This window comes from Bombina bombina, chromosome 12, assembly GCF_027579735.1.
Source record: "Bombina bombina isolate aBomBom1 chromosome 12, aBomBom1.pri, whole genome shotgun sequence".
Lineage (NCBI taxonomy): Eukaryota > Metazoa > Chordata > Amphibia > Anura > Bombinatoridae > Bombina > Bombina bombina.
In genome coordinates, this window is record NC_069510.1 from 47,126,557 (window position 1) to 47,152,601 (window position 26,045).

The following is a 26,045-nucleotide window of genomic DNA, read 5'->3' on the forward strand; positions in this document are numbered from 1 at the left end:
GGAGCAGCTGGTACCTCTCTGCATCCCATAGTTAGTGTACAAAACCAGTGGTAGCAATTATTTTTTTAGATCCCCAGCATTAACATACTGTACCTCCCAGTTATGTGCCTGGGTATCAGGGACTCAGAGGGTTGATGGGGCTGGCTGTTGTTTTGTAAGAGGAGCCATGTTGGGATAGTGGGTGACGTTATGGGTGTGTCTGGGACATATGGCTGTCTATGGGGCACAGAGCTCAGAATCAGCGACTGTTCCTCCCAAATAGGGAGAGTTGGGAAGTCTGTATTAAAGGGATACTAAACCCACATTTTTTATTTCATGATTCAAATAGAGCAGCAATTTTAGGTAACTTTCTAATTTACTCCTATTATCAATTTTTCTTTGTTCTCTTGCTATCTTTATTTGAAAAAGCAGGAATAAAATCTTAGGAGCCGGCCCATTTTTGGTTCAGATATGCAAATCAAAAGGTGTGTAATAGGCTGCGCCTGGGTTAAATCGCTAAGCTCACTATATAAGTACCTCCTAACAAAGGTACCAGGAGGATAGCTAGAGTGAGAAAACAAAATATAGGAGCGCCAAATAGGCTGAAGGTGATGCTCACGGTTAAAACTGGAGTACTAAATAAGCTAAACTAAAAAACATACATCAAATTAATGAATGTGAATCGGATATAAAAGATAAGAACAGATATTTATTACTAAAATTAATACATTACTGCAACTATACAAAGTACTGCTAAACTGAGGGAATGTTGCTGGTAGAACTGATCAGACGGGGTAAAAACTGACAGTATTACAATATCAGTGTATGAATACATTATAGGCCAAACTGGAAGCTACTAGTCGGTAATATGAAGGAATAGTGATAAACATAAAAAGTACCAAAACGATACAATAGTATAATGTAAAGTGCAGTATAGTGGGTGAAACTGCAAAATACAGATGCAAATACAAGTGCAGAAATAATACTAGAACAGTGTGTAGCCGTTTTCAATATTAACGGTTACTAAGTATAACAAATGCCAATAAAAGCACAAAGTGGGTATATATACACTATATATATATATAGAGAGAGAGAGAAAGAGAGATATATAGTAGGTGGTACACGTGTTCAAAAATAAAATACTTATGGCCAAAAAAGTGTGGAATGTGAACTAAAGTTCTAAATCCTAAAGGCTGGTGATGTCCTTAGAATAATCCAAAGTGATTCACAATGTCAAGCTCAAAAATGGACAATGCTGAATAATGAACAATGCATCATGGATCCTAAATGTGCGAACAAATCAATGAAGTGCTATCCCTCCTAGAGACGTCCTAACAGCAAGTGCGTGATACCTGTAACAGTAAAGAAAAACGCATGTGCAAAACCAGTATGAAGTATGAGTCTGATCAGAAACTGACTCGCCCAGAAAGAACAGAAGCCTCCTTATGTACAGTCTATGCAATGCAGTTAAAGGAGTATGTTGGATTGAGTCTTCCAAATCTATCTAGATATACTTAGGTCTGTATGGTTAAAGTGGTGGCAGACTGGCTATTAGAGGTTGGCCATTTCCAGCTAAAACTTGCTTAAGCCCGTAGGATTAAAGGTAATCCCCCATTTACAAATTAAAAATCTACCATCTATGATAAAGGGAATGATTACTGTTAAGAACCCAATCCTGGCCAGGCAAAAAATATGCAAATTCCTAGGAATAAATTTCAGATCTTCTAAATATTTACCTATAGTGGGTAATCCGGAATTCCCTGAAGCTATTAACTCCAAAGTATTTGCAGAATGGAAAATTAAAGGCCTGGAATATGCTTATCAGCTCTGGGATCTCCCTCTTAATTGTATCAAAACATTTAGGGCAATACAACAGGAATTTAATACAGGGAATAAAGACGACTTTGCTTACTTGCAGCTAAGACATTTTGTTAACACGGTCAAAGTAATTGTCAGTGATTTTAGTTGGGATACATTTGACCCGCTTCTTTGCCTGTTTAAAGCAGGGATATACAGGTGGCCCTCGTTTTACAATGGTTCAATTTACACCGTTTCAGAATAACAACCTTTTTTTCCAGTCATGTGACTGCTATTGAAAATCATTGAGAAGCAGTGCATTTATTAAAATAGCTAGTAGGTGGAGCTGTCCGCTTGTGTTGCAGCAAAGCCAAGCAAGCTGAAATTAATCAGTTTAACCAGACCTGAGCTATCGAGCAGATTTCAAAGGAACAAGATCTTCCTGTCTATAAATCAGTCCAGATTGGAATGCATAGAAAGAACTTTGCAGAAAAATGCAAGTTTAGTCTGTGTTGTGTGATTATTTTATTAGGTTTATAATGCTGTTTAGCAAATGTTTTTGTTCATTTAACTTAGTTTAATTATATATTCTGTGTTGTGTGATTATTTTATTAGGTTTATAATGCTGTCTAGCATTTAAAGTCTTCATTTCAAAGCTTTAAAAATAATGTATTAGGTGTTACTTATGACAATTTTGAGAGGGGCCTTGAACCTATCTCCCTTACTTCCCATTGACTTAAATTATAAACTGGGTTTCAATTTACAACGGTTTCGATTTACAACCATTCCTTCTGGAACCTAACCCCGGCGTAAACTGAGGGCTACCTGTATTCTATATCCCCCTGGTATAGACTATTAATGTGAAAGGAAGGTAAGGATTATATAAACAACCTAGCATTGAAATGGTCTTGGGACCTAAATGGAGTTAATAATGATATGATCCAAAAAAGTACAACAAGCGCATGGAAGGCTACCCTCCTTTTATCATGGCGTGAGTCTCACATCAAACTCATTAATCGCTCCTATATAACACCTAGTAGGATGCAGACACATTTACAAATTGTCCAAGATGTAGTCTCCACCTCGCAAATGTAATACATTGTGTTTGGGGTTGCCCGAAGGTTAGACAGTTTTGGTATATTCTTTCTGGCTATCTAAGACTGTCCAACAAAATATTGATTTACAATTAGGAGAGGTTTTATTTTTAAAAGAGGGCAGTAATTGGCTACATAACAGTAGATTTATTAACTTTGTGATACTATGTGCTAGAAACATCATTTTTAGCTCTTGGAAATCCAGTCGAGGCCCCAGCTTCATTCAGTTTCTAAGTAAATTAGAGGCAAAGATGATAGTTGAGCAATTTGATTATGTAATCATCTCAGAAAATGTGATGATTTTTTTATTTTTTTTAAATGGGGAAATTTTATTACCTCACTCCCAGTTGGAACGCAAAAACAAATTTATAAGCCTTTTTATAATTCACTATATGTACAGGGTGCCATCCTAAGAGGAGACATTGGTTGGCTAAAAACTGTTTAGCCTTGCGGGCTTTTCCCTTGTGCTGGGTTTCTTTTTTTTCTTCTTTTTTTTTTTTTGAAGGGGAAATTGGTTTCGAATTATGATTCTATATTAATTGTTTAAATTAAGATCCTGTTAAGATTTAAAAATAAGGTGTATATGTAGTCTTAAATTCTTTGTATTTTCAAGACAAAATGTAACTGAAATATTGTTTAAGAAAACAGTATGATTCTATGGAGTGTATATTAATATGATACTAATATGATTTTACATTCTCTTGTAACTTAATTATCCTTATAATAAAAAGAACACTTAAAAAAATATATCTGTTCTTATCTTTTATATCTGATTTACATTCATTCATTCATTTGATGTATGTTTTTTAGTTTAGCTTATTTTGTACTCCAGTTTTAACCGTGAAGCATCACCTTCAGCCTATTTGGCGCTCCTATATTTTGTTTTCTCATTTTTGGTTCAGAACCCTAAATAGTGCTTGCTTATTGATGGCTGCATTTAGCCACCAATCAGCAAGCACTACCCAAGTCATTTCTACTGCACAATACAAATGGGACGGGGTGAAGAGTAGATAGACAGAAGGTGAACATACAAGAAAAAAATTGTGAATATCCTAAGAGGGAGGCAAAAATGGGGTTGGCACCTAATGAGAAAAAGATGCTCAGAGATTGTGTAAAAAAATTTTAGTTCACCTGTAGGGTTCTCATACAGTCCAGGAATAATTTCTGTTGGATAATCTGTTGAATAATTGTGTGTTTTCCTGCTTTTCAACGTGTGTTTTAATTTAAGCTAATACATAAGAATTTAGAAATGATTAGAACTGATTTTCTTTTTCCGTCAGTGGTCACTAGTATTAGGTGTGATACTGGCTGACCATTGTGTTTATCTTCCAGTCATTGGGCTTTAAAGGGACACAGTTATTTTCTTTGTATGCTTAGTAAATAACTAATTAAGCAAAATATGCATTGTTTTGCAGTCCAAGGACCTCCTTGAGTGTTTTTATCTCATCCCATTTGCTGGGGCCAATTAGGAACAGCTATAATGAGACCCTGCACTGACCAAGTGATCATTGCATATAATAATGAAGGGGCAGAAGTTCTGGATCTTGCAGATGGTGCACAATGGTATCCCTGGGACCAGTGAAGATAAAATACAACGTTCAGAATTAAAGGACATGAAACCCTATTTTTTTTTTCTTTCATGATTCAGATAGAGCACCTGTTTTCAAACCAGTCATCAAGCCTCCCCAACAGGCCAGGTTTTCAAGATTACCTTGGACGAGAGCAGGAAAAATAAACACGTTTACTAATCAGCTGCTTATTTCACCTGTGATTCTAGTTTAGATATCCTCAAAATGTGGCCTGTTAGAAGGAGCAGCAGTGCACTACTGGGAACTAGCTGAATACATTGAGTGAGCCAATGACATTGAAAAGTTGTTTACAATTGCACGCTTTATCTGAATCATGAAAGTTTAATTTTGATCTATCCCTTTAAATACCTGCACCATTGGGTAAAATAAATGGTAAAAGTACACTGCACATTTTTTACTTTTTTTATAATTAGACATTTTATGGTATCACATTTTGAGGATGATGTCCTTATTCTTTGTTCTTACACATTCAGTAATGATGGCTCATGAAACAACATTTATATAGAAGTGAACGTTAAACTTGAGATAGAGCATGCAATTTTTAAGAGATTTTTCGATTTAATTTGATTTTTTTTTTAGCTTTCTTAGTATCCTTTGCTGAAAATCATACATAGGTAGGCTCAGGAGTAAGTTGCTACTGGAAGCTAGCCGCTGATTGGTGGCTAAAAACACATGGCTCTTGTTAGTGGTTCATCAGATGTGCTTCAACAAGTTAAGACGTTAAAGGGACACTAAACCCAAAAAAAATGTCTTTCATGATTCAGATAGAGCATGCAATTTTAAGCAACTTTCTAATTTACTCCTATTATCAAATATTCTTCATTCTCTTGGTATCTTTATTTGAAAAGCAAGAATGTAAGTTTAGATGCCAGCCCATTTTTGGTGAACAACCTGGGTTGTTCTTGCTGATTAGTGGATAAATTCACCTACCAATAAATAAGTGCTTTCCAGGGTTCTTAACCAAAAAATGGCTGGCTCCTTAGGTTAGATGCCTTCTTTTTCAAATAAAGATAGCAATAGAACGAAGAAAAAATTATAATAGAAGTAAATTAGAAAGTTGCTTAAAATTGCATGCTCTATCTAAATCACAAAATAAAACATTTGGGTTCAGTGTCCCTTTATGGGGACATAAAACTAAAAAAAAAAAATTTCATGATTCAGATAGAACATACAACTTTTCAATTTACTTCCATTATCAAATTGTCTTCGTTTTAATGTTATCATTTGTTGAAAAGCAGGAACTGCTCAGGAGTGTGAATGTGTCTTGCACTATATGGCAGCAGTTTTGCAACAAAGGTTATGCATCAGCAAGAGCACTAGATGGCAGCACTATTTCATGTCATGTAGTCTTTCAGACATGTGCACACTACCTATCTAGATATCTCTTTAACAACAAATAAGATAACAAACCAAATTGAATAATAGAAGTAAATTGGAAACTTTTTTTAAAACTGTATTCTCTATCTGAATTATGAAACATTTTATGTTTCATGTCCCTTTAACTATGAACTTGGGGTTACAAACATAGCTATATGTGAGCAATAATGAAAAATAAAATACTTTCACACATACATTATACAAACATAAAAAAATATTGGCTGCCCCAAAAAAAGTTATTTCCACATGCACTTAATAGCAAAAAAAAATGTTATTTCTATACTGTCCCATTATTAGCAGTAGAACTAATGTATTTGTTATAGCCATGCACTTGAATTTGCAAATATATAGATTTGATTGATTACAATATTAATATATAGAGCACTCATTGTACAAAGAGGTATTCTACTGCCTGGGCGGAACCTTTCTTTTTTAGTACGTGTTTCCCCTGTGCGGTAGAGAATAACTGCCTAGAAACAGGTTTAACAAGGTATGGGGACAGGTTACTGCACCGGAACGTGCTACTTCCGGGTGGCAGCTTATACTCTCGGACCTTACAACATCCAGAGAGTGAGGTTAGAGCAATCTGAGTGCCAAATAGAGTTTCCGAATCTCTGTACTTCCGGTGAGTGATGTTAATGTGAGCCTAGCACAGGACCTTTGTACTTCCGGGTAGTGAGGTCAGCGTGAGTAAAGCATATTACAATTGATACAATGTGACACTGATTTGACAGGTTAGTTAATGGCATAAACCTATTATTATTACGAGACACACTAAGACGAAATTGTGTATTGTACCTAGCAGCAGTGGTTTGTAAAGGCAAATAATAAGGAAGGTAACGAAGGGGAAATAACGCAATTGTAATGATAAATATTAAAAAAATTAATACACAGTGTATGATACAGAAAAGTGATAGACAGTTGTCTTGCTATCATAAATAAGGTTCAGTAAATTCAAATGTTACGTTCATGATTCAGGTAGAACTTGCAATTTTAATCAACTTTCCAATGTATTTGTAGTATCAAACTAGGGGCATCATTCATTTTGTAACTTTTGTTCAAAGGTCAGCTACAGAGCATCAATTAATAGAAGTGCAGCTACCAGAAGGGAAAAAAAAAAAAAAAAAGCAAATTTGATGAAAGAAATAAACTTGAAATTTGTTTAAAATCTGTTCTTTAATTTTGACCCTGCTGACCCTTTACATCAGTGGTCTCAAAGTGCAGGCCCTGGGGCCATATGTGGCCCTAAAGATAGTTTAATCTGGCCCTCCTTTGTTTATTGGGAAATTATTTATATTAGCCCCATCAATTTTTTTTAGGCTTCTAAGAGGTATAACAAGTTGATGTTCTATATAGGCACTCACAAGATAAATATAAACACAATTGTCCATTGCACACTCCCACCATGTACTGATTGGATAAATGTCACTTTTTACAGTTCCAGAACGATCTCTTAAATTTTAAGCAACGTTCTAATTTACTACTATTATCACATTTTCTTCATTCTCTTGGTATGTTTATTTGAAAAGCAAGAATGTAAGTTTAGATCCCGGCCCATTTTTGGTGAACAACCTGGGTTGTCCTTGCTGATTGGACAACACCAATAAACAAGTGCTGTCCATGGTTCTGAACCCAAAAATTGCTGGCTCTTTAGCTTAGGTGCCTTCTTTTTCAAATAAAGATAGCAAGAGAACGAAGAAAAATTGATAATAGAAGTAAATTAGAAAGTTGTTTAAAATTGCATTCTCTATCTGAATCATGAAAGAAAGAAAAAAATTGGGTTCAGTATTCCTTTAACTTAGTACTCACAAGATAAATACACACAGCTGTGTATTTTTATTGTATGCTACAAATCCCACCATTCACCTCTACTTGGGTAAATGTCACTTCCAGTTTCTAGTATATCCTGTTCCAGAGGGCTCACTCTGTTCAAGTGGCCCCCATTGGAGAAGCACACTTGGTCATTGACCCCCAGATACAATGAGCTTGATACCCCTGCTTTACATTAATATTTATTTATAGCAGTATCATTCACATATGGGAGGGATTGGGGCAGGGTAACCAATCTGAGGTTTTTTACAGCTTTGGTATTTCTGTTGGACCAGTTAGTACAAATTCTTAGTTTACACATTTGTCCAATTCGCTCTAATGATTTTTTAATGTTACTAGTGCAAAGATACCATCATGGGTATAGAATACAGATGCTATTGCTAGCAGGCCCCTCTGCCCCAGGGGGATAGGTCAGATAGTTGTTCAACAGAGGGATCCTAATGTTTTGTAGTGTCTATGAACATTGAGGAACACCAGTGAATCAGTTTGTTAAAGGGACAGTAAAGTTAAAAAAAACGTTCATGATTTAAATAGGGCATTTAATTTTAAACAACTTCCCAATTTACTTTTATTACCAATTTTGCTTTGTATTCTTAGTTGAAAGCTAAATCTAGGAGGTTCATATGCTAATTTCTTAGCTTTGCCAAATATGTAGATCATTAACACACATTTACAAGGACAGTGTATTAATGACATTGCCGCCTCTTGTGAAGAGATTTTACTTGCTAATGAACACAAAGACACAAGGATAAATATATCTTTAGCACAAGGACAATAAACCAAAAGGTCTTCCTTGAATAAATTAGTTTTAAAATATAAACAATGACTTCATGGTATACAAATACTGATTTCCCTACATGTAAGGTTTTATCATATACTCCTTTATCCCTACATATAAGGGTTTTACAGTTGTTTTTTTCTTTAAAATGAGCTATGGCAGATTTAAAGTCACACAAGACATTACTTTCTATATGTGTTCCATTATATCTGTGTTAGCTTGCATTGTAACAATACTGGTTTTCATCCTACAAGCATATCCTTGGCAACCCCTCGATGACAATTACATGCACAAACTCACACAGAAACACTCGCTTAGATGCATTTCTCCAGAAACCCTCTTATTGTAAATATATTCCCAAATGGACCTCAGATGCATGGTTCTATAAACCCCTTTATGTTAACTATCTGCCCATAAATGTATGCCCAGATGCATTTCACCAGCAACACCTTTATGCCAGTTATATTCCCAAACAGACCTCTGATTAGATGTGTCCCTAGAAACACTTTTATGATAGCTAAATACCTAAACAGATCTCTGATCCGGTTCATGTCCATGTCTACCACTTTATGGAAGCTACAGTTGTAATCAAAATTATTCAACCCCCATTGCAAATCAGGTTTATTGTCAAAATTGACAGATTTTCATCTGAATGCAATGAGCAAATCAAACAAAAGCAATTGAAATAGCTCAACACAACGAATGCTTCAAGTAGTTTCACTAAATTCAACTGAAAATGCAACTTTTAATGAATTCTGATTCAACCCCTGAATAGAATCTCTTGATTCGTTGCATCAGGTGTGCTTGAGACAACTCCTGTTTTGCAGATTTGTGCTGTTGGGAGGGATTCTATTCAGGGGGTTGAATAATTTTAAGACTGCAGAATTCATTAAAAGTTGCATTTGGGGAAACCACTTGAAGCATTCGTTGTGTTGAGCTATTTCAATTGCTTTTGTTTGAGTTGTTCATTGCAAATAGCTGAAAGTCTGAACATTTTGGCAACAAACCTGATTTGCAATGGGGGTTAAATCATTTTGATTACAACTGTATATACCCAGACAGACCTCAGATTAGATGCAAATTCCCAATTTATTTAAATGCAGCAAATCTCAGGGGGACCTATGTAATTTAAAGAACCATTAAACATAAAAACGTTTGTATAGAAGATAGTTTCTTAAAACTATAGGAAATATTATATCACTGCCCAGTTCACTTACTGATAATTACTTCTCCCTAATTTATTTACATTGATCTATATATATCGTTATTCAAACAAACTTGTCTGGCTGTAGATAGAAATTTATATCCAGCACCTCCATATTCTTGCTGCCTCCTCAATCTGAAATAACGCTGTCAACTCTGGATTTAAAAAATAGTTTATCTCAAGGAATCCTGTGTCTTATTTATATGGAATATATCAATGTTAAATTGACATGAAACCCAAAACATTTCATTCATGATTCACATAGCGTATACAATGTTAAACAACTTTCCAATTTACTTATATTATCTAATATGCTTTGTCCTCTAGGTTTCCTTTGTAGAACAACTTGATAGGCTCAGTAGCTAAAAGCTAGCTGCTTATTGGTGGCTGGCACATATATGCCTTTCGTCATTGGCTACCAATGTCTTCAGCTAGCTCCCAGTAGTAAATTACTGTTCCTTCAATAAAGGATACCCAGAGAATGAAGCAACTTTTTTATAATAGAAGTAAACTGGAAAGGTGTTTAAAATGTTATGCTCTATCTGAAAAAAATATTTGAGTATCATGTCCCTTTAACATTGCTATAGTCCAAGCAGCCATTGTGTGCACTATCTGTCCATAGTTGTCATCAGCAGGAAAGATATTATATACAGAAAACTAAAACCTTAGGCTAGTAATTTCTTCAATACCTAAACTATTCATATAATTAAAAAAAATACGTCTGCATATTACTGTGAATGCATCATTATATATCTAGCATTTTTTTTTATTTTTAAAGGGCTATTAATAGTCGAAAAATAACATGTTCTAATTTGTTAGAGAATTAAATGTTAAAACTAGCAACCGTTCACCTCTGTGTTTAACACCTGAAAAGTTATAGTATATAAAGGGGTTAAACGCATAGTAAAAGTAATGCTGGGGACCCGCGGTCTTGATCAGAAACTGATTCTGACCTAATCAGCAGCACTATTTGTACGACTCAGGTGTGCAACTAGCGATGCTGACTGGGTCACAAGTGGTTTGCTCTCAGGATCAGCAGTGCTCTGCGGGTACTGAGTATTACTTATACCTTTGAAGGGGTTGAAGGACCGGTAAATACAGTAGATTTGCATAATCATCAAATACATGATAATAAGACAATGCAATAGCACTTAGTCTGAACTTCAAATCAGTAGTAGATTATTTTTTTCTGACAGATTTCAAAGTTGTCTATTTCCACTCCTCCTGTATCATGTGACAGTCATCAGCCAATCATAAATGCTTATACGTATATTCTGTGAATTCTTGCACATGCTCAGTAGGAGCCGGTGACTCAAAAAGTGTAAATATAAAAAGACTGCACATTTTGTTAATGGAAGTAAATTGGAAAGTTGTTTAAAATTGCAGGCTCTGTCTGAATAATGAAAGTTTAGTTTTAAGCACATGAAGGTGCAGGATCACTAAAATGACATGGACTAATGAATTAGAGTATGTAACTATTTGATGATAAATACCCTTTAATGCTTCTTTAAATGAACAGCCTATATAACACATTCTGCCCCTGATCTCTGGACACTGCTACTGTTGTTAATGCAAATAATGTTTCTAGGGCGGGGATGTGTTTAAATCATGGCTTGCTTCTGAAAGGAGGAATGTTTTTGTGAGATAAACTCTTGATCCTCAGTTTATAGATCGTAGTCACGTTGCTCACCACTGTTCATGCCCATGTCTGTTTATAGTAACTATATGTACTTTGTGTACAAAAACACAGATAACAATATGCAGGATCATTACTAAAGAGCTGATCCAAAATAAAAAATATAGTAGCTTTTTTTTTTTTTACTCCTTAACCCCTTAATGACCACAGCACTTTTCCATTTTCTTTCCGTTTGGGACCAAGGCTATTTTTACATTTCTGCGGTGTTTGTGTTTAGCTGTAATTTTCCTCTTGCTCATTTACTGTACCCACACATGTTATATACCGTTTTTCTCGCCATTAAATGGACTTTCTAAAGATACCATTATTTTCATCATATCTTATAATTTACTATAAAAAAAATTATAAAATATGAGGAAAAATGGAAAAAAACACACTTTTTCTAACTTTGACCCCCAAAATCCGTTACATATCTACAACCACCAAAAAACACCCATGCTAAATAGTTTCCAAATTTTGTCCTGAGTTTAGAAATACTCAATGTTTACATGTTCTTTGCTTTTTTTTGCAAGTTATAGGGCTATAAATACAAGTAGCACTTTGCTATTTCCAAACCAATTTTTTTCAAAATTAGCGCTAGTTACATTGGGACACTAATATCTTTCAGGAATCCCTGAATATCCCTTGACATGTATATATTTTTTTTTAGAAGACATCCCAAAGTATTGATCTAGGCCCATTTTGGTATATTTCATACCACCATTTCACCGCCAAATGCGATCAAATACAAAAAATCGTTCACTTTTTCACAAATTTTTTCACAAACTTTCGGTTTCTCACTGAAATTATTTACAAACAGCTTGTGCAATTATGGCACAAATGGTTGTAAATTCTTCTCTGGGATCCCCTTTGTTCAGAAATAGCAGACATATATGGCTTTGGCGTTGCTTTTTGGTAATTAGAAGGCCGCTAAATGCCACTGCGCACCACACGTGTATTATGCCCAGCAGTTAAGGGGTTAATTAGGGAGCTTGTAGGGTTAATTTTAGTGTAGTGTAGTAGACGACCCCAAATATTGATCTAGGCCCATTTTGGTATATTTCATGCCACCATTTCACCGCCAAATGCGATCAAATTAAAAAAAACTTTAAATTTTTCACAATTTTAGGTTTCTCACTGAAATCATTTACAAACAGCTTGTGCAATTATGGCACAAATGGTTGTAAATGCTTCTCTGGGATCCCCTTTGTTCAGAAATAACAGACATATATGACTTTGGCGTTGCTTTTTGGTAATTAGAAGGCCGCTAAATGCTGCTGCGCTTCACATGTGTATTATGGCTAGCAGTGAAGGGGTTAATTAGGGAGTTTGTAGGGAGCTTGCAGGGTTAATTTTAGCTTTAGTGTAGAGATCAGCCTCCCACCTGACACATCCCACCCCCTGATCCCTCACAAACAGCTCCCTTCCCTCCCCCACCCCACAATTGTCCCCGCCATCTTAAGTACTGGCAGAAAGTCTGCCAGTACTGAAATAAAAGGGTTTTTAAAAATAATAAAAACATTTTTTAGCATATTTACATATGCTACTGTGTAGGATCCCCCCCTTAGCCCCAAACCTCCCTGATCCCCCCCCCAAAACCGCTCTCTCACCCTCCCCTCAGCCTTAATTGGGGCCATCTTGGGTACTGGCAGCTGTCTGCCAGTACCCCAGTTTGCAAAAAAATATGTTTTTTTTTTTAGTTTTTTTCCACGGTTTTTCTGTAGTGTAGCTTCCCCCTCCCCACAGACCAACCCCCACCACCTAACTGATTGGTTTTTTTTCTCTGATTTGTTTATTTTACTTTACTATTTTTTTTCATTTTCCTACAAAAAATTTTCTGTGTGTAGCGGTTCCCACCCGCTCCCTCCCCGTGCACGCGCCCGCCCCCACCTTCCCGTGCACTTGCGCGCGTCAGTTCACGCCCCCCTCCACATCACTAGGGCCATCGATGGCCGCCTCCCGGTCCGGCTCCCATCCACCAACGCAGTAAGCCACCGATCTCCGGTGCAGAGAGGGCCACATAGTGGCTCTCTCTGCACCGGATGGCTTAAAAAGGTTATTGCAGGATGCCTCCATATCGAGGCATCACTGCAATAACCGGAAAGCAGCTGGATGCGAGCAGGATCGCTTCCAGCTGCTTTCCACACTGAGGACGTGCAGGGTACGTTCTCAGGCGTTAACTGCCTTTTTTTTGAGGACATACCCTGCACGTCCTCGGTCGTTAAGGGGTTAAAGGAATAGTCTAGTCAAAATTGAACTTTACTGGTTCAGGTAGAGCATGCAATTTTAAGCAACTTTCTAATTTACTCCAATTATTAAGTTTTCTTTGTTCTCTTGGTATCTTTATTTGAAAAAGCAAGAATGTAAGCATAGGAGCCGGCCCATTTTTGGTTCAGCACCTGGGTAAAACTTTCTGATTGGTGTCTAAATGAAGTCACCAATCAGCAAGCGCTATCCAGATTCTGAACCAAAAATGGTCCAGCTCATAAGCTCACATTCAAATAAAGATGCCAAGAGAACAAAGAAAATTTGATAATAGGAGTAAATTAGAAAGTTGTTTAAAACTGCTGCTCTTTTTGAGTCATGAAAGTTTAATTTTGACTATACTATCCCTTTAAACTGGCAAAAATGTTAAAAAGGCGTTAAAGGGACACTGAACCCAATTTTTTTCTTTCGAGATTCAGATAGAGCATGAAATTTTAAGCAACTTTCTAATTTACTGCTATTATAAAATTTTCTTTATTCTCTTGGTAGGGTTGTCCTTGCTGATTGGTGAATAAATTCATCCACCAATAAAAAAGTGCAGTCCAGAGTTCTGAACCAAGAATAAAGCTTAGATGCCTTCTTTTTCAAATAAAGATAGCAAGAGAACAAAGAAACATTGATAATAGGAGTAAATTAGAAAGTTGCTTAAAATTGCATGCTCTGTCTGAATCACGAAAGAAAAAAAATTGGGTTCAGTGTCCACACTTTCATGATTCAGATAGATCATGCAATTTTATATATCTTTTTTTTTTTTCTAATTTTACTTTCATTAATAAATTGCAGATACTTTCTAAGGCACCAGCTCTTGCTAATTATGTATAAGAATTTACAGTACATGTGTATAGGAGTCTGTGATTCTATGATTGCTGTTAGAGATGCACATTCGTCAGTTTCGTTCACTGCGGAAGTAGAAGGCTGGTTGGGGTATTCGGTTCTTTTCGGGGGCCGAATATCCTCTTCTGCAAGTGAAACACACTAAGATTTGTGCATATCCGGAGTGTGTTTCACTTTCACAAGAGGAAATTCGGTTCTGAAAAGAGCCAAATACACAACACAGCCTACTTCCGCATTCGGCAGTGAATGAAACTGCAGAATGTTCATCTGTAATGGCTGTTACATGATATAAGGGACAGAAATTTAAACTTTAAAGGGATAGTAAAGTCAAAATTAAACTTGAATGCAGTTGTACACAACTTTCCAATCACTTCTGTTATTTTTTTTTCTTCGTTCTGTAGGCATCCTTTGAAAAACATACCTAGGTAGGCTCAGGAATCTCCTGATTGGTAGATGTAAATATATGTCTCTTGTCATTGGCTCAGCCAATGTGTTCAGCTAGCTCCCAGTAGTGCATTGCTGATCTTGAGCCTACGTAATTATGTTTCTTTCATGTAATTAACAAGAGTCCATGAGCTAGTGACGTATGGGATATACATTCCTACCAGGAGGGGCAAAGTTTCCCAAACCTTAAAATGCCTATAAATACACCCCTCACCACACCCACAAATCAGTTTTACAAACTTTGCCTCCAAGGGAGGTGGTGAAGTAAGTTTGTGCTAGATTCTACGTTGATATGCGCTCCGCAGCAAGTTGGGGCCCGGTTTTCCTCTCAGCGTGCAGTGAATGTCAGAGGGATGTGAAGAGAGTATTGCCTATTGAATGCAGTGATCTCCTTCTACGGGGTCTATTTCATAAGGTTCTCTGTTATCGGTCGTAGAGATTCATCTCTTACCTCCCTTTTCAGATCGACGATATACTCTTATATATATACCATTACCTCTGCTGATTCTCGTTTCAGTACTGGTTTGGCTATCTGCTATATGTAGATGAGTGTCCTGGGGTAAGTAAGTCTTATTTTCTGTGACACTCTAAGCTATGGTTGGGCACTTTATTTATAAAGTTCTAAATATATGTATTCAAACATTTATTTGCCTTGACTCAGAATGTTCAACTTTCCTTATTTTCAGACAGTCAGTTTCATATTTGGGATTATGCATTGAATTATCATATTTTTCTTACCTCAAAAATTTGACTTTTTTCCCTGTGGGCTGTTAGGCTCGCGGGGGCTGAAAATGCTTCATTTTATTGCGTCATTCTTGGCGCGGACTTTTTTGGCGCAAAAATTCTTTTCCGTTTCCGGCGTCATACGTGTCGCCGGAAGTTGCGTCATTTTTTGACGTTATTTTGCGCCAAAGATGTCGGCGTTCCGGATGTGGCGTCATTTTTGGCGCCAAAAGCATTTAGGCGCCAAATAATGTGGGCGTCTTTTTTGGCGCTAAAAAATATGGGCGTCGCTTTTGTCTCCACATTATTTCAGTCTCATTTTTCATTTGCTTCTGGTTGCTAGAAGCTTGATGTTTGGCATTTTTTCCCATTCCTGAAACTGTCTTATAAGGAATTTGATCTATTTTGCTTTATATGTTGTTTTTTCTCTTACATATTGCAAGATGTCTCACGTTGCATCTGAGCCAGAAGATACTACGGGAAAATCACTGCCTGCTGGATCTACCAAAGCTAAGTGTATCTGCTGTAAACTTTTGGTAGCTATTCCTCCAGCTGTTGTTTGTAATAATTGTCATGACAAACTTGTTAAAGCAGATAATATTTCCTTTAGTAATGTACCATTGCCTGTTGCAGTTCCCTCAACATCTAAGGTGCAGAATGTTCCTGATAACATAAGAGATTTTGTTTCTGAATCCATAAAGAAGGCTTTGTCTGTTATTTCTCCTTCTAGTAAACGTAAAAAGTCTTTTAAATCTTCTCTCTCTACAGATGAATTTTTAAATGAACACCATCATTCTGATTCTTTGGACTCTTCTGGTTCAGAGGATTCTATCTCAGAGATTGATGCTGATAAATCTTCATATTTATTTAAGATGGAATTTATTCGCTCTTTACTTAAAGAAGTACTAATTGCTTTAGAAATAGAGGATTCTAGTCCTCTTGATACTAATTCTATTCGTTTGGATAAGGTTTTTAAAGCTCCTGCGGTTATTCCAGAAGTTTTTCCTGTTCCTAATGCTATTTCTGCAGTAATTTCCAAAGAATGGGATAAATTGGGTAATTCATTTACTCCTTCTAAACGTTTTAAGCAATTATATCCTGTTCCGCCTGACAGGTTAGAATTTTGGGACAAAATCCCTAAAGTTGATGGGGCTATTTCTACCCTTGCTAAACGTACTACCATTCCTACGTCAGATGGTACCTCGTTTAAGGATCCTTTAGATAGAAAAATTGAATCTTTTCTAAGAAAAGCTTATCTGTGTTCAGGTAATCTTCTTAGACCTGCTATATCATTGGCTGATGTTGCTGCAGCTTCAACTTTTTGGTTGGAAACTCTAGCGCAACAAGTAACAAATCGTGATTCTCATGATATTGTTATTCTTCTCCAGCATGCTAATAATTTTATCTGTGATGCCATTTTTGATATTATTAGAGTTGATGTTAGGTTTATGTCTCTGGCTATCTTAGCCAGAAGAGCTTTATGGCTTAAGACTTGGAATGCTGATATGGCTTCTAAATCAACTCTACTTTCCATTTCTTTCCAGGGAAACAAATTATTTGGTTCTCAGTTGGATTCTATTATTTCAACTGTTACTGGTGGGAAAGGAACTTTTTTACCACAGGATAAAAAATCTAAAGGTAAAAACAGGGCTAACAATCGTTTTCGTTCCTTTCGTTTCAACAAAGAACAAAAGCCTGATCCTTCGTCCTCAGGAGCAGTTTCAGTTTGGAAACCATCTCCAGTCTGGAATAAATCCAAGCCTGCTAGAAAGGCAAAGCCTGCTTCTAAGTTCACATGAAGGTACGGCCCTCATTCCAGTTCAGCTGGTAGGGGGCAGGTTACGTTTTTTCAAAGAAATTTGGATCAATTCTGTTCACAATCTTTGGATTCACAACATTGTTTCAGAAGGGTACAGAATTGGTTTCAAGATGAGACCTCCTGCAAAGAGATTTTTTCTTTCCCGTGTCCCAGTAAATCCAGTGAAAGCTCAAGCATTTCTGAATTGTGTTTCAGATCTAGAGTTGGCTGGAGTAATTATGCCAGTTCCAGTTCCGGAACAGGGGATGGGGTTTTATTCAAATCTCTTCATTGTACCAAAGAAGGAGAATTCCTTCAGACCAGTTCTGGATCTAAAATTATTGAATCGTTATGTAAGGATACCAACGTTCAAGATGGTAACTGTAAGGACTATATTGCCTTTTGTTCAGCAAGGGAATTATATGTCCACAATAGATTTACAGGATGCATATCTGCATATTCCGATTCATCCAGATCATTATCAGTTCCTGAGATTCTCTTTTCTAGACAAGCATTACCAATTTGTGGCTCTACCGTTTGGCCTTGCTACAGCTCCAAGAATTTTCACAAAGATTCTCGGTGCCCTTCTGTCTGTAATCAGAGAACAGGGTATTGTGGTATTTCCTTATTTGGACGATATCTTGGTACTTGCTCAGTCTTTACATTTAGCAGAGTCTCATACGAATCGACTTGTGTTGTTTCTTCAAGATCATGGTTGGAGGATCAATTTACCAAAAAGTTCTTTGATTCCTCAAACAAGGGTAACCTTTCTGGGTTTCCAGATAGATTCAGTGTCCATGACTCTGTCTTTAACAGACAAGAGACGTCTAAAATTGATTACAGCTTGTCGAAACCTTCAGTCTCAATCATTCCCTTCGGTAGCCTTATGCATGGAAATTCTAGGTCTTATGACTGCTGCATCGGACGCGATCCCCTTTGCTCGTTTTCACATGCGACCTCTTCAGCTATGTATGCTGAACCAATGGTGCAGGGATTACACGAAGATATATCAATTAATATCTTTAAAACCGATTGTTCGACACTCTCTAACGTGGTGGACAGATCACCATCGTTTAATTCAGGGGGCTTCTTTTGTTCTTCCGACCTGGACTGTAATTTCAACAGATGCAAGTCTCACAGGTTGGGGAGCTGTGTGGGGATCTCTGACGGCACAAGGAGTTTGGGAATCTCAGGAGGTGAGATTACCGATCAATATTTTGGAACTCCGTGCAATTTTCAGAGCTCTTCAGTTTTGGCCTCTTCTGAAGAGAGAATCGTTCATTTGTTTTCAGACAGACAATGTCACAACTGTGGCATACATCAATCATCAAGGAGGGACTCACAGTCCTCTGGCTATGAAAGAAGTATCTCGAATTTTGGTTTGGGCGGAATCCAGCTCCTGTCTAATCTCTGCGGTTCATATCCCAGGTGTAGACAATTGGGAAGCGGATTATCTCAGTCGCCAAACGTTGCATCCGGGCGAATGGTCTCTTCACCCAGAGGTATTTCTTCAGATTGTTCAAATGTGGGGGCTCCCAGAGATAGATCTGATGGCCTCTCATCTAAACAAGAAACTTCCCAGGTATCTGTCCAGATCCCGGGATCCTCAGGCGGAGGCAGTGGATGCATTATCACTTCCTTGGAAGTATCATCCTGCCTATATCTTTCCGCCTCTAGTTCTTCTTCCAAGAGTAATCTCCAAGATTCTGAGGGAATGCTCGTTTGTTCTGCTAATAGCTCCGGCATGGCCTCACAGGTTTTGGTATGCGGATCTTGTCCGGATGGCATCTTGCCAACCATGGACTCTTCCGTTAAGACCAGACCTTCTGTCGCAAGGTCCTTTTTTCCATCCGGATCTGAAATCCTTAAATTTAAAGGTATGGAGATTGAACGCTTGATTCTTGGTCAAAGAGGTTTCTCTGACTCCGTGATTAATACTATGTTACAGGCTCGTAAATCTGTATCTCGAGAGATATATTATAGAGTCTGGAAGACTTATATTTCTTGGTGTCTTTCTCATCATTTTTCTTGGCATTCTTTTAGAATACCGAGAATTTTACAGTTTCTTCAGGATGGTTTAGATAAGGGTTTGTCCGCAAGTTCTTTGAAAGGACAAATCTCCGCTCTTTCTGTTCTTTTTCACAGAAAGATTGCTATTCTTCCTGATATTCATTGTTTTGTACAAGCTTTGGTTCGTATAAAACCTGTCATTAAGTCAATTTCTCCTCCTTGGAGTTTGAATTTGGTTCTGGGAGCTCTTCAAGCTCCTCCGTTTGAACCTATGCATTCATTGGACATTAAATTACTTTCTTGGAAAGTTTTGTTCCTTTTGGCCATCTCTTCTGCTAGAAGAGTTTCTGAATTATCTGCTCTTTCTTGTGAGTCTCCTTTTCTGATTTTTCATCAGGATAAGGCGGTGTTGCGAACTTCTTTTGAATTTTTACCTAAGGTTGTGAATTCCAACAACATTAGTAGAGAAATTTTGGTTCCTTCATTATGTCCTAATCCTAAGAATTCTAAGGAGAAATCGTTGCATTCTTTGGATGTTGTTAGAGCTTTGAAATATTATGTTGAAGCTACGAAATCTTTCCGTAAGTCTTCTAGTCTATTTGTTATCTTTTCCGGTTCTAGGAAAGGCCAGAAAGCTTCTGCCATTTCTTTGGCATCTTGGTTGAAATCTTTAATTCATCTTGCCTATGTTGAGTCGGGTAAAATTCCGCCTCAGAGAATTACAGCTCATTCTACTAGGTCAGTATCTACTTCCTGGGCGTTTAGGAATGAAGCTTCGGTTGACCAGATCTGCAAAGCAGCAACTTGGTCCTCTTTGCATACTTTTACTAAATTCTACCATTTAGATGTATTTTCTTCTTCTGAAGCAGTTTTTGGTAGAAAAGTTCTTCAGGCAGCGATTTCAGTTTGAATCTTCTGCTTATGTTTTTCGTTAAACTTTATTTTGGGTGCGGATTATTTTCAGCAGGAATTGGCTGTCTTTATTTTATCCCTCCCTCTCTAGTGACTCTTGTGTGGAAAGATCCACATCTTGGGTAGTCATTATCCCATACGTCACTAGCTCATGGACTCTTGCTAATTACATGAAAGAAAACATAATTTATGTAAGAACTTACCTGATAAATTCATTTCTTTCATGTAATTAACAAGAGTCCATGAGCTAGTGACGTATGGGATATACATTCCTACCAGGAGGGGCAAAGTTTCCCAAACCTAAAAATGCCTATAAATACACCCCTCACCACACCCACAAATCAGTTTTACAAACTTTGCCTCCAAGGGAGGTGGTGAAGTAAGTTTGTGCTAGATTCTACGTTGATATGCGCTCCGCAGCAAGTTGGAGCCCGGTTTTCCTCTCAGCGTGCAGTGAATGTCAGAGGGATGTGAGGAGAGTATTGCCTATTGAATGCAGTGATCTCCTTCTACGGGGTCTATTTCATAAGGTTCTCTGTTATCGGTCGTAGAGATTCATCTCTTACCTCCCTTTTCAGATCGACGATATACTCTTATATTTACCATTTCCTCTACTGATTCTCGTTTCAGTACTGGTTTGGCTTTCTACAAACATGTAGATGAGTGTCCTGGGGTAAGTAAGTCTTATTTTCTGTGACACTCTAAGCTATGGTTGGGCACTTTATTTATAAAGTTCTAAATATATGTATTCAAACATTTATTTGCCTTGACTCAGAATGTTCAACTTTCCTTATTTCCAGACAGTCAGTTTCATATTTGGGATTATGCTTTAAATTATCATATTTTGTCTTACCTCAAAAATTTGACTTTTTTCCCTGTGGGCTGTTAGGCTCGCGGGGGCTGAAAATGCTTCATTTTATTGCGTCATTTTTGGCGCAGATTTTTTTGGCGCAAAAATTCATTTCCGTTTCCGGCGTCATACGTGTCGCCGGAAGTTGCGTCATTTTTTGACGTTATTTTGCGCCAAAAATGTCGGCGTTCCGGATGTGGCGTCATTTTTGGCGCCAAAAGCATTTAGGCGCCAAATAATGTGGGCGTCTTATTTGGCGCCAAAAAATATGGGCGTCGCTTTTGTCTCCACATTATTTCAGTCTCATTTTTCATTTGCTTCTGGTTGCTAGAAGCTTGATGTTTGGCATTTTTTTCCCATTCCTGAAACTGTCTTATAAGGAATTTGATTTATTTTGCTTTATATGTTGTTTTTTCTCTTACATATTGCAAGATGTCTCACGTTGCATCTGAGCCAGAAGATACTACAGGAAAACCACTGCCTGCTGGATCTACCAAAGCTAAGTGTATCTGCTGTAAACTTTTGGTAGCTATTTCTCCAGCTGTTGTTTGTATTAATTGTCATGACAAACTTGTTAAAGCAGATAATATTTCCTTTAGTGATGTACCATTGCCTGTTGCAGTTCCCTCAACATCTAAGGTGCAGAATGTTCCTGATAACATAAGAGATTTTGTTTCTGAATCCATAAAGAAGGCTTTGTCTGTTATTTCTCCTTCTAGTAAACGTAAAAAGTCTTTTAAATCTTCTCTCTCTACAGATGAATTTTTAAATGAACACCATCATTCTGATTCTTTGGACTCTTCTAGTTCAGAGGATTCTGTCTCAGAGATTGATGCTGATAAATCTTCATATTTATTTAAGATGGAATTTATTCGCTCTTTACTTAAAGAAGTACTAATTGCTTTAGAAATAGAGGATTCTAGTCCTCTTGATACTAATTCTATACGTTTGGATAAGGTTTTTAAAGCTCCTGCGGTTATTCCAGAAGTCTTTCCTGTTCCTAATGCTATTTCTGCAGTAATTGCTAAGGAATGGGATAAATTGGGTAATTCATTTACTCCTTCTAAACGTTTTAAGCAATTATATCCTGTTCCGCCTGACAGGTTAGAATTTTGGGACAAAATCCCTAAAGTTGATGGGGCTATTTCTACCCTTGCTAAACGTACTACCATTCCTACGTCAGATGGTACCTCGTTTAAGGATCCTTTAGATAGAAAAATTGAATCTTTTCTAAGAAAAGCTTATCTATGTTCAGGTAATCTTCTTAGACCTGCTATATCATTGGCTGATGTTGCTGCAGCTTCAACTTTTTGGTTGGAAACTCTAGCGCAACAAGTAACAAATCGTGATTCTCATGATATTATTATTCTTCTCCAGCATGCTAATAATTTCATCTGTGATGCCATTTTTGATATTATTAGAGTTGATGTTAGATTTATGTCTCTGGCTATCTTAGCCAGAAGAGCTTTATGGCTTAAGACTTGGAATGCTGATATGGCTTCTAAATCAACTCTACTTTCCATTTCTTTCCAGGGAAACAAATTATTTGGTTCTCAGTTGGATTCTATTATTTCAACTGTTACTGGTGGGAAAGGAACTTTTTTACCACAGGATAAAAAATCTAAAGGTAAAAACAGGGCTAACAATCGTTTTCGTTCCTTTCGTTTCAACAAAGAACAAAAGCCTGATCCTTCGTCCTCAGGAGCAGTTTCAGTTTGGAAACCATCTCCAGTCTGGAATAAATCCAAGCCTGCTAGAAAGGCAAAGCCTGCTTCTAAGTTCACATGAAGGTACGGCCCTCATTCCAGTTCAGCTGGTAGGGGGCAGGTTACGTTTTTTCAAAGAAATTTGGATCAAATCTGTTCACAATCTTTGGATTCAGAACATTGTTTCAGAAGGGTACAGAATTGGTTTCAAGATGAGACCTCCTGCAAAGAGATTTTTTCTTTCCCATGTCCCAGTAAATCCAGTGAAAGCTCAAGCATTTCTGAATTGTGTTTCAGATCTAGAGTTGGCTGGAGTAATTATGCCAGTTCCAGTTCCGGAACAGGGGATGGGGTTTTATTCAAATCTCTTCATTGTACCAAAGAAGGAGAATTCCTTCAGACCAGTTCTGGATCTAAAATTATTGAATCGTTATGTAAGGATACCAACGTTCAAGATGGTAACTGTAAGGACTATATTGCCTTTTGTTCAGCAAGGGAATTATATGTCCACAATAGATTTACAGGATGCATATCTGCATATTCCGATTCATCCAGATCATTATCAGTTCCTGAGATTCTCTTTTCTAGACAAGCATTACCAATTTGTGGCTCTACCGTTTGGCCTTGCTACAGCTCCAAGAATTTTCACAAAGATTCTCGGTGCCCTTCTGTCTGTAATCAGAGAACAGGGTATTGTGGTATTTCCTTATTTGGACGATATCTTGGTACTTGCTCCGTCTTTACATTTAGCAGAGTCTCATACGAATCGACTTGTGTTGTTTCTTCAAGATCATGGTTGGAGGATCAATTTACCAAAAAGTTCTTTGATTCCTCAAACAAGGGTAACCTTTCTGGGTTTCCAGATAGATTCAGTGTCCATGACTCTGTCTTTAACAGACAAGAGACGTCTAAAATTGATTACAGCTTGTCGAAACCTTCAGTCACAATCATTCCCTTCGGTAGCCTTATGCATGGAAATTCTAGGTCTTATGACTGCTGCATCGGACGCGATCCCCTTTGCTCGTTTTCACATGCGACCTCTTCAGCTCTGTATGCTGAACCAATGGTGCAGGGATTACACGAAGATATCTCAATTAATATCTTTAAAACCGATTGTTCGACACTCTCTAACGTGGTGGACAAATCACCATCGTTTAATTCAGGGGGCTTCTTTTGTTCTTCCGACCTGGACTGTAATTTCAACAGATGCAAGTCTCACAGGTTGGGGAGCTGTGTGGGGATCTCTGACGGCACAAGGAGTTTGGGAATCTCAGGAGGTGAGATTACCGATCAATATTTTGGAACTCCGTGCAATTTTCAGAGCTCTTCAGTTTTGGCCTCTTCTGAAGAGAGAATCGTTCATTTGTTTTCAGACAGACAATGTCACAACTGTGGCATACATCAATCATCAAGGAGGGACTCACAGTCCTCTGGCTATGAAAGAAGTATCTCGAATTTTGGTTTGGGCGGAATCCAGCTCCTGTCTAATCTCTGCGGTTCATATCCCAGGTGTAGACAATTGGGAAGCGGATTATCTCAGTCGCCAAACGTTGCATCCGGGCGAATGGTCTCTTCACCCAGAGGTATTTCTTCAGATTGTTCAATTGTGGGGGCTCCCAGAGATAGATCTGATGGCCTCTCATCTAAACAAGAAACTTCCCAGGTATCTGTCCAGATCCCGGGATCCTCAGGCGGAGGCAGTGGATGCATTATCACTTCCTTGGAAGTATCATCCTGCCTATATCTTTCCGCCTCTAGTTCTTCTTCCAAGAGTAATCTCCAAGATTCTGAGGGAATGCTCGTTTGTTCTGCTAATAGCTCCGGCATGGCCTCACAGGTTTTGGTATGCGGATCTTGTCCGGATGGCATCTTGCCAGCCATGGACTCTTCCGTTAAGACCAGACCTTCTGTCACAAGGTCCTTTTTTCCATCCGGATCTGAAATCCTTAAATTTAAAGGTATGGAGATTGAACGCTTGATTCTTGGTCATAGAGGTTTCTCTGACTCCGTGATTAATACTATGTTACAGGCTCGTAAATCTGTATCTCGAGAGATATATTATAGAGTCTGGAAGACTTATATTTCATGGTGTCTTTCTCATCATTTTTCTTGGCATTCTTTTAGAATACCGAGAATTTTACAATTTCTTCAGGATGGTTTGGATAAGGGTTTGTCCGCAAGTTCTTTGAAAGGACAAATCTCTGCTCTTTCTGTTCTTTTTCACAGAAAGATTGCTATTCTTCCTGATATTCATTGTTTTGTACAAGCTTTGGTTCGTATAAAACCTGTCATTAAGTCAATTTCTCCTCCTTGGAGTTTGAATTTGGTTCTGGGAGCTCTTCAAGCTCCTCCGTTTGAACCTATGCATTCATTGGACATTAAATTACTTTCTTGGAAAGTTTTGTTCCTTTTGGCCATCTCTTCTGCTAGAAGAGTTTCTGAATTATCTGCTCTTTCGTGTGAGTCTCCTTTTCTGATTTTTCATCAGGATAAGGCGGTGTTGCGAACTTCTTTTGAATTTTTACCTAAAGTTGTGAATTCCAACAACATTAGTAGAGAAATTGTGGTTCCTTCATTATGTCCTAATCCTAAGAATTCTAAGGAGAAATCATTGCATTCTTTGGATGTTGTTAGAGCTTTGAAATATTATGTTGAAGCTACGAAATCTTTCCGTAAGACTTCTAGTCTATTTGTTATCTTTTCCGGTTCTAGGAAAGGCCAGAAAGCTTCTGCCATTTCTTTGGCATCTTGGTTGAAATCTTTAATTCATCTTGCCTATGTTGAGTCGGGTAAAACTCCGCCTCAAAGAATTACAGCTCATTCTACTAGGTCAGTATCTACTTCCTGGGCGTTTAGGAATGAAGCTTCGGTTGACCAGATCTGCAAAGCAGCAACTTGGTCTTCTTTGCATACTTTTACTAAATTCTACCATTTTGATGTATTTTCTTCTTTTGAAGCAGTTTTTGGTAGAAAAGTTCTTCAGGCAGCGGTTTCAGTTTGAATCTTCTGCTTATGTTTTTTGTTAAACTTTATTTTGGGTGTGGATTATTTTCAGCAGGAATTGGCTGTCTTTATTTTATCCCTCCCTCTCTAGTGACTCTTGTGTGGAAAGATCCACATCTTGGGTAGTCATTATCCCATACGTCACTAGCTCATGGACTCTTGTTAATTACATGAAAG

At 37.6% G+C, this 26,045-nt stretch overlaps 1 protein-coding gene across 3 annotated transcripts in view; it reads left to right on the forward strand.

Moving 5' to 3' along the window:
* Nucleotides 1-6,360: 6,360 nt before the first annotated feature.
* HDHD3 (haloacid dehalogenase like hydrolase domain containing 3) overlaps nt 6,361-26,045 on the forward strand; it is a 30,022-nt gene continuing 10,337 nt past the window's right edge. Inside the window, exon 1 of one of the 3 annotated variants that reach the window (XM_053696008.1) lies at nt 6,361-6,461. The gene's annotated coding sequence lies outside the window, so the exon portion shown is untranslated. Of the gene's footprint in view, nt 6,462-6,490; nt 6,571-26,045 lie in introns of those variants that run through there. The other 2 variants (XM_053696009.1, XM_053696007.1) reach the window with 2 other exon arrangements.